Source organism: Geotrypetes seraphini, chromosome 2, assembly GCF_902459505.1.
Source record: "Geotrypetes seraphini chromosome 2, aGeoSer1.1, whole genome shotgun sequence".
NCBI classification, from domain to species: Eukaryota; Metazoa; Chordata; class Amphibia; order Gymnophiona; family Dermophiidae; genus Geotrypetes; species Geotrypetes seraphini.
The window spans coordinates 305,053,289-305,063,694 of record NC_047085.1 but is presented as its reverse complement, the minus strand read 5'-3'; positions in this window follow the sequence as shown (position 1 = coordinate 305,063,694).

The following is a 10,406-nucleotide window of genomic DNA, read 5'->3' as shown; positions in this document are numbered from 1 at the left end:
AATATGTACAAAGTTTGGAGGAAAAACTAGGGAAAACAGGAGAACTACTACTATTTATTATTTATATAGCACTGAAAGGCGTACGCAGCGTTGTACATTTTAACATACAATAGACAGTCCCTGCTCAGAAACTGCCAAAGAACATCTAGAGCAGGCCCAAGGGTGACAAAAGTCTTATTATGACCAAAAAGCCAAGGAATGGGGTTTCAACCACAGGAGAAGGAATCAATCTTAATGCCTACTTCAGCTAATAAATAACTGGCCCAGTGGAAGGGACCATTCATAATTTCCAAGCAATTAGGTCCTGTGACGTATGAAGTAGTGAGGAGTGAGTGGCGCAGTGGTTGGATCTACAGCCTCAGCACCCTGGGGTTGTGGGTTCAAACCCCGCACTGCTCCTTGTGACCCTGGGCAAGTCACTTAATCCTCCATAGCCCCAGGTACGTTAGATAGATTGTGAGCCCACCGGGACAGAGAGGGAAAATGCTTGAGTACCTGATTGTAAAAACCGCTTAGATAACCTTAATAGGTGGTATATAAAATCCTAATAAACTTGAAACTTGAACTAAACATAGAATGGGGCGGGGAAACCCAGGTGTTTTATATAAACTTGTTGAAATCCGAGGTAGACAGAGAAGTGTTTGCAGGAGAAAGACAGGAAGATGAAGATCTGGGTCCCAATGTGAGTCTTCTAACAGAGAAGGCCTCTGATAAAATTGCAAAAAGTATGGGGCCCAACAGAGGTTTCCACTCCAAGTATTAGTATAGCAATTTCACAATGTATTTCCAGGATGTACCTACATAGGAACCCATAGAATAGAAATGATCCTGGGGAGGGTCTTCCAGCAAAAACCTTATTGTTTGCCAGAAGTCATAAAGAAGGAGGTTGAACAGGAAGAAATGTTAAAGTTAAGGGTGACTGAGGAGTCATGTAGTGAATGGGCCAGTCCAGTGGACTTGGTACCAAAGCCAGACAGGACCACCAGGTTTTGTGTGGACTTTAAAGGGGTCAGCAATATCTCCCAATTTGATGCTTATCCAATGTCCTATGTTGACGATTTAGTTGAACAACTTGGGGGAGCTCAATTTTTGTCAACCTTGGATTTAACGAAAGGCAGATCCCCCTAGAATAAAAGTGCAAAGAGAAAATGGCATTCATCACCCACAAAGGATTGTATCAGTTCGGTTTACTCCCATTCGATATACATGGAGCCCCTTACTACTTTTCAGAGAATAATGAACCATGTACTCTGACCCCATTATTTTTATGCTTAAGCATATTTAGATGATGTCATCTTCTCAAATACGTGAGAACAGCATTTACACTATTTAGCCACAGTACATAGATCACTTAGGGAAGCGGGATTCACAGCCAACCCTAAGAAATGTGCCCTAGGAAATAAAGAGGTCCAGTATTTGGGCTACTATGTGGGCGGAGGGTAGATAAGGTCAGTATCCTCTAAGGTAGAAGCTATGCAGAAAGTTCCCCCTTCTAAAACAAAAAAACTATGCCGGTTCCTGGGGATGATTGGCTATTACCAGAAATTCATCCCAAACTTTGTGGAAGTGGCCACTAGTCTTACAGAACTTCTCAAAATCTCCCAACCCAACAAGTTAAATTGGGATCCAATGGTAGAGCAAATGTTCATTAAGCTCAAAGATACACTCTGTCATGAGCCAGTACTGAAAAATGTTGATTTGACTGAGGAGTTTGTCCTTTAAACAGATGCCTCAGGGGTAGAATTGGGGGCAGTTCAGAGCCAAGGGTGTGGGGGAGGAGGAACACCCCCTTTTATACTTGAACCACAAATTGTCTGAATGTCACACTCCTGCACTGCCTACCTGAAGGTTTAGGCTGAGTGTCCTGGCTTCTACTAAGGCTTACTGAAGGTTAGGCACTAGGCCAGCATTCCTCCTCTCAAGGGTTACCCTGGGAGTTCCTGTTTCCATGAATTCTAACTATTCTCTCTCTACTTCAACTACTATTTCCACTTGGAGTGTCCTCTTTTCCTCAAAGTGAGGTGACCCTTAGAAACATAGAAACATAGAAGATGACGGCAAAAAAGGGCCATAGCCCATCAAGTCTGCCCACTCTACTGACCCACCTCCCTAAGTCTACTCTTCTAGAGATCACACACCTAATGACCCAATTCCTTAACTCGACTCTCATAGGGATCCCACATAGGCATCCCATTTATTCTTAAAATCTGGCACGCTGTTGGCCTTGATCACCTGTACTGGAAACTTGTTCCAATGATCAACCACTTTTTCTGTGAAGAAATACTTCCTGGTGTCGCCATGAAATTTCCCGCCCCTGAGTTTGAGCGGATGCCCTCTTGTGGCCGAGGGTCCTTTGAGAAAGAACATATCATTTTCTACCTCGACATGTCCGGTGATGTATTTAAATGTCTCAATCACGTCTCCTCTCTCCCTGCATTCTTCGAGAGTGTAGAGTTGCAATTTGTTCAATCTCGCTTTGTATGAGAGACCCTTGAGCCCCGAGACCTTCCTGGTGGCCATCTGTTGAACCGACTCGACTCTTAGCACATCTTTATGGTAATGCGGCCTCCAGAATTGCACACAGTATTCCAGATGAGGTCTAACCATGGTTCTCTACAATGGTATTATGACTTCAGGCTTCCGGCTGACGAAACTTCTACGGATACAATCCATCATCTGCCTTGCCTTAGATGAAGCCTTTTCCACTTGATTGGCAGTTTTCATGTCTGCACTGATCATTACACCTAAATCTCATTCCACTACACCTAAATCACCGCACCAACTTTCCACCCAATCCATGGGTCTTTCCCATTGGTATGGAAATCAAAGGGCTTTGCTCTGGTAGTCATTGGGACATTTTCTGACATTGTGGACAGGATCTACAGTAGTCTCTAACCTCCTGATGAATTTGTGGCAAAAAGAACCATGGATTTAGGTTACTGATTGTACTGTGTTCCCCCAAATGGCCTGCCAGGGGATGATCATGGGCTAGAAACATAGAAAATGATGGCAGAAAAGGGCCACGGCCCATCTAGTGTGCCTACACTTGTGACCCACCCCATAACTTCCTCCATGAAGAGATCCCACATGTCAGTCCCATCTTTTCTTAAAATCTGGCACGCTGCCGGCCTCGATAATCTGTAGTGGAAGATTATTCCAGCGGTCAACCACCCTTTCGATGAAGAAATATTTTCTGGTGTCGCCATGAAATTTCCCACCCCTGATTTTCAGTGGATGCCCTCTTGTTGCCGTGGGTCCTATAAGAAAGAAGATGCCTTCTTCCACCTCGATACGGCCCGTGATATATTTGAACGTCTCGATCATGTCTCCTCTTTCTCTGTGTTCCTCTAGTGAGTAAAGCTGTAACTTACCCAGCCGTTCCTCATACGGGAGATCCTTGAGTCCTGAGACTATCCTGGTGGCCATTCGCTGAACCGACTCAATTCTCTGCACATCCTTTTGGTAATGTGGTCTCCAGAATTGTACACAGTATTCCAGATGGGGTCTCACCATGGATCTGTACAACGGCATTATGACCTCGGGCTTACGGCTGACGAAACTTCTACGGATACAGCCTATGATTTGTCTAGCCTTGGATGAAGCTTTCTCCACTTGATTGGCAGTCTTCATGTCTTCACTAATGATCACCAAGTCTCGTTCTGCTACAGTCCTTGCTAGGATCTCACCATTTAGGGTGTAAGTCCTGCATGGATTTTTGTTGCCTAGGTGCATGACCTTGCATTTTTTGGCATTGAAACTTAGTTGCCAAGTCTTTGACCAATGCTCCAGTAGGAGTAGGTCTTGCGTCATACTGTCGGGCATTGAGCTTTTGTCGGGCACTGTGCTTTTGCCTACTATGTTGCATAGTTTGGTGTCATTGGTGAATAATGTAATTTTACCCTGAAGCCCCTTAACCAAGTCTCTTACGAAGATGTTAAATAGGATCGGGCCCAAGACCGAGCCCTGCGGCACTCCGCTGATCACCTCCGTCGTATTGGAGAGGGTACCGTTTACCACCACCCTCTGAAGTCTACCTCTAAGCCAGTCCCTTAACCCATGCAGTTAATGTTTAACCCATGCAGTTAATGTTAGGGTCAGAAGTGTCTTCCTAAACACCTTAGGAATCATCAGCTATCAATATTGTTCTTGCTCCCCTTTCCACTCTATTCTGTATACTAGCTCACCTATTTTGGTAAAGTAAGATGCAACTTCACCCCCTCTACTGGGTCAATTACCACCTAGTCCCAGTACATTTTAAGAGTCTGATCTTCTGCTTGTTCTTTTGGGAAAGGTTGGAACCAGTCTATGGTATCCTGACTAAGGGCCTCTACTTTGGTTGGGGGCAAGACACCTTTCACTTTTTCGCTCTTTCCTGGGACTTCTTAGGACCTCTTGAGTTGAAAAAGGAAAGTTTTCCTTCAGGACCAGCTCCTTAACCTCACTCTTATTATAATCTTTTGTTTGAGTGGCCACCCAAGTCCTCTTAAATGCCATAACCTCCTTCATTCCTCCCCAATCTCTTCCTAATATCAGAAGGCATGGCAGTTTTTCTTGAGAGTATAACTTCTCTCAAGGGAACCATTCCCCCTCCCGCCAGGTTAAATCAATCTCATATACATGTTCCTTCTCAACATCTCCATGTACACATCAAATCTGTGCTATCCCTTTGAAACTTCCTATCACTTTTTCAATCTTCAACCTCTGCTAAGGTCTTGGACTGATTACTACTAGTATCTATAAGGGCTCTGATTTCCAACCTAGCCACTCAAACCCCTTCTTTAGGGCTGGCTTCTTTCTGGGGCCCTCCCCATCTGACCTATCCCTGTTCCTGAAAATGAACAATCCCTCTGAGGACAATCCCTTTGGAAGTGGCCCTCCTCTCCATATGACTAGCATCTCAAGCCAGGATACATATTCAACCTAAATTTGGGGTCAGGGCCTTTCCACTTCATTCTGCTGGGTTCCCAGGTCTTAAGGCCCATTCTCCCTCCCCTAAATCCCTCTTCTTTAACCCCTGGGGCATTAGGCTGGCTCTTCTCTTAAACTGGGTTGGCTGGACTCTCCCTAATAGGCTCCTCATTCTTTACCTTGTAGCCCTCATTTGCTTCCATAAAGCATTCCGCCAAGAGTAGAAACATAGAAACATAGAAAAATGACGGCAGAAAAGGGCCAAAGCCCATCAAGTCTGCCCACTCCAGTGACCCTTCCCCCATGAGTTTGCTCACCAACCTCCTGTCCTTATCTCATTAGAAATCCCACATGAATATCCCATTTATTTTTGAAATCTGCCACGCTGTTGGCCTCAATCACCTGCCGTGGGAGTTCATTCCAATGATCGACCACCCTCTCAGTGAAGAAATACTTTCTGGAGTCATCATGAAATTTCCCTCCCCTGATTTTCAGCGGATGCCCTGTGGTGGACGAAGGTCCCATTGACGAAAGATATCCTCTTCCACCTCGATACGACCCGTGATATATTTAAATGTCTCAATCATGTCCCCTCTCTCTCTTTGTTCTTCAAGTGAGTACAGCTGCAATTTATTCAGCCTTACTTCATACGGAAGATCCTTGAGCCCCGAGACCATCCTGGTGGCCATCCGCTGAACTGACTCAACTCTCAGCACATCTTTCCGGTAATGTGGTCTCCAGAATTGAACACAATATTCCAAATGAGGTCTCACCATGGACCTGAACAGTGGCATTATGACCTCTGGCATCCTGCTGATAAAACCTCTACGGATACAACCCATCATTTGCCTTGCCTTGGAGGAAGCCTTTTCCACTTGATTGGCAGTTTTCATGTCATCACTAATGATTACTCCTAAATCCCGTTCTTCCGTGGTCTTTGTCTGGTCACCCAGTTCTTTACTAATGGGGGAAGGATATTCAAAAACTGTTCCAGGACTATTAATGGGTTGCTTCTTGTCCTATTTGTTTCTCCAGTTCTAACCACTTAGAGGCCATATCCCCCAAATGCTGAGTCACTGCCCTCGGTCTCTCCCCTTTTAAAAAGGTGTGGCATTTAAACTTTCTTCAATAGTTCTCTTTCATGAGGCCTAGTCTGTCCTGGATGGCAGCTTTTAATTTTGCATAGTCCAAGGCTTTTGTGCTGTCCAGGGTCCTACAAGCGAATTGGGCCTCCCCTGACAAATAAGGGATGAGGTAGACAATCCAGGGGCCAACCTGCAGCTATGGCCACCCACTCAAAAGTAACTAAAAAAGGCCTCTAGATCATCCTCAGCACCCAATTTAGCAAGGGTTAAACCTCTTTACTCCCAGTTCTCCAACACCATCAACTATGAGTCCTCTTTCCAGGCTCCTTGATACCTTCTTTGTTGTAAGCTAGCAGCCAAGTTCTTGAGTAACCAGGCTTGTATTTCCACTAATTGCAAAAGTAGGTGCCGTTGTTGGGCCTGCTGCTCCAGGACTCTGATAAACTGTTTGTCTGCTGCCTAATGCTGGGCACTCAACTGATCCAACATCTACTTCATGAAGCCCTCCGAGGACATGGGCCTGTGGGAACAAACAACTGCACCCCCAAGTGTGGATCTCTTAAGTGAGTATGCTCTATACTTTATGAAATCACCAAACCTCCCCCCCCCCTTCCTTGAGCATACTCTCCCCCAGTCCAGGTACCCTTTACATGTCAACCAAAACATCTAAATACATGATTTTTCAAAAAGAAATTTTGGACATCTTGTCGTATTGCCGATTTTGAAAATGGCCATTGGTTTACCTCCGACCTCAGACATCTTGCAGGAAACGTCCAAAGTCTGACATGGACGTCCTACCAAAAATGGCCCTCCGCATCTTTTTTGAGATACAGTAAACAAAACTGAACACCATGGAGCGATACTTAAGCATTATAATATTCTTGGTCTTATTTACCATCTCTTTCCTAATAATTCTTAGAATCCTGTTTGCCACACACTGGGCAAAAGATTTCAGTGTAGTGTCTACAATGATACCGAGATCATTTTCTTGAGTGCTGACTCTTAAGGTAGACCCTAGCATCAGGTAACTATGATTTGGATTATTCTTCCCAATATGCCACTCCTGTATGGTTAAACGCCTATGAATATTGATACAAACTTTATAAAATAGACCTGTATGTGAGCAAATTGGCAAAGGAAATTTGTGCATGCCAAAAGCACAGATACAGATATAGTCACATAAATTCACTAAGGAGGAAATTCTATAAGAGGTGCGTAAAGTTAGGCGCCTAATGTAATTAGTAAATTTGGTTTCAATAATGAGCTTTAACAAGCTCATAATTAAAAAAAATAAAATTTAATTGGGAGATAGGTGCTTATATTCTTAGGCATGATTCTACAAAAGATATTGGCACCTAACACCAAAGTAAGCAATGTGGTGGAATTCCCAAGGGAATTAAAACTAGAAAAGGACACCAAAAAGTTCAAGAAAGGAATGAAGACTCTTCATAGAACACTTTACCAAATAAAGAAACAATTAGGGGGAATAGCAGCATGGAGGAAACAGCAGGCTACCCCCCTCCCCCCCACCCCACTTGGAACACAAAAGGGTGAACTCACGAATAATGCAAAGAAAGATGACTATATGATATACAGAAACTATAATAATAGTATATCTACATAGATGGAATATATAGGTAAGATGTAACATGTATTGTAACACCTTTACTGAAGCTCATGCAAACCGCTCTGAATTGACTCCCTAGTCATTAGTAGCGGTATAAAAGCTTTCAATAAACATGTTTAGGGGGTGGAAAAAGACTTAGGTGTCTTTAATGTAGGCCTTTAAAACCCTGGCCTTCATTACAGGTGCATAGGTTTCAAGTTAGGCACCGCTAAGTGTGATTCTATAATGGGCGCCTAAGCGTGATTGACATGCAATAGGTCCTCCTGTCTTTTTGAGGTGCCCATTAGAGAATCTGGCCCTACCTGATTTCCAATGAAGCAGGATGCATACATTTCCATTTAAGAAAATTTTCATTATCTATAAAGATATGATCATGCTATTTATGGAATCCCCACAATTTATAAAATTATACAACAACAAAAGACAAGGCGAAACAAAACCAAATTGATAATGTTTCCAGGTACATCCACATAGATAAAATAAGCCAAAATCCTTTTCTTTTAAATATCTGTTCCCCATTATTATACTGACCCTACAAAGAGCTCCATTAGAGGGCAATAAAAAAAAAGCAAAGCGAAATTGCCAGGAAGTGCAGCCAGTTTAAATAGTCATCAGTAAATGGCAACCTCTGAGACTGCAGTTTTAACTCTAATGACTTTCACTGTAGTTTAACTGCCAGGAAATCAGCAATGCTTGAATCTGTCAAACATTAATGACTTTGCAAAAATAAATATACTAAGCATCTCATCTAAGCAATTATTGAATTTTTTTTTTTTTTTTTTTTTTATGACTGCCCCTGCCTTTTAATTCCTGATCAGTTTTTAATGTAGTATTCTAATTTCAGCATCAGATGCTATGCCTATGGTCTTAAGAAATCATTCCAGTGATAGGTAAGACAATAATCAAGCAATTCCTGCAGGTAAATGCTTTTGTGCCAAGGGAAACTGGTCCCACCACTGCATGAACCAGATATAAAAAGATTCTCACAATAAAGAGAACTGGTATCTTAACTAATGTCATAATTATAGCCATCATTTAGATTTATTCATCTAGATACTGTTCAAAATTCTGTATTTAGGGCTCCTTTTACTAAGGTGCGCTAGCGTTTTTAACGCACGCAGGAAATTACCGCACACTACGCTTCTAGAACCAACGCCAGCTCAATGCTGGCGTTAAGGTGTAGCGGCTTAGTAAAAGGAGCCCTTAGTGTTACAGCCAATCGATCTGGATTTGTATCTGGATTGATCTGGATCTGGATTTCAAAATGAATTTGACAAAGCACCTCATGAAAGACTCTGGAGGTAATAGAAACATAAAACAATAGAAAGTGATGGCAGAAAAGGCCATAAGGCCCATCCAGTCTGCCCATTCATATCATTTCCTATCTCCTTCTCCCCCCTAAGAGATCCCACATGCCTGTTCCATGCCTTCTTAAATTAAGACACTACCTCCAACGGGAGTTTCTTCCATGCATCTATTACCCTTTCCATAAAGAAGTACAGTACTCCCCCGAAATTCACAGGGGTTCTGTTCCAGGAACCCCTGTGCATTTTGAAAAACAGTGAATACAGTTTTTTGCCTGTCAAAAGGCAGGAGAGGGCAGCTGGGAGCACAGGCAAGTACTACTCACGGTATGCTTCGACCGCCTCTTCCTGTTACTAAAAGTCAGGCTACACCAATCAGGAGCTGCTTTGACACGCCAGATAGCATGTCAAAGCAGCTCCTGATTGGTGTAACCATGACTTTAGTATAAGGAAGTGGCGGGCGGAAAATACCACAAATTTCTGAGTCCGCAATTCACGAACCACCAATATGCAGGGGTTTACTATATTTCTTTAGATTACTTTTGAGTCTATCCCTCTTCAGCTTGAACTTATACCCTCTAGTTCCAGAGCTTCCTTTCAGTAACAAGAAACATACCATCTGTGAATTTATGCCATGGACAGTGGTAGTAAGTGTGAGCAGCACCAGGGGCTGTGGCGCCCCTCCCCTGCCCCCTTCCCTTTCACTGTACCTTTTTAACTTCTCCAGCATGAGCAGCATGCTCACATCAGTGATGGGTTGCCCTTTGACATCACTTCCTAGGCGTGGGTCCCAGAAGTGACGTCAGAGAGAGCGCCGATGCCAATGTGGGCAGCAACCTCGTGCCGGGGAACTAAAAAAGGTGCAGGGGAAGGCATGGGGTACATGTACGGTAAGAAGTGGGGGGAGGAGGGGCAGAAAGGAGGAGGGGTGCCATGCCTTTAGGAAGATCGTGCCTGGGGCCCCCCTTACTACATCATTTATAGAGATATTTAAATGTCTCATATCCCCTCTCTCTCTCTTCACATTTTCCAAAGTATACATACTGAGGTCTAGAAGTTTGCCTCTATGCTTTATGATGAAGACCACTGACCATTTTAGTAGCCACTCACTGGACTGAGTCTATCCTGGTTATACATATCTTTCTGAAGGTGTGGTCTTCAGAACTGCACCCAGTAATCTAAAGTAGTCTCACCAGAGACTTATTCAAAGGCACTATCACCTCCTTTTTCCTGCTGGCCATTCTTCTCTCTATGCATCCAAGCATCCTTCTAGCTTTGGCAGTTGCCTTTCTACCTATTTGGCCACCTTAAGATCATCAGGAATGATCACTGCCAAGTATCATTCTTCTTTCGAGCACAGTACTCCTTCTCTTAAATGCTACTGTCCCCTTGGGTTTCTGTAACCCAAGTGTATGACCCTGCATTTTTTAGCATTAAATCTTAGTTGCCAGTTTATGGACAATTCTTCTAGTTTAGCTTGAT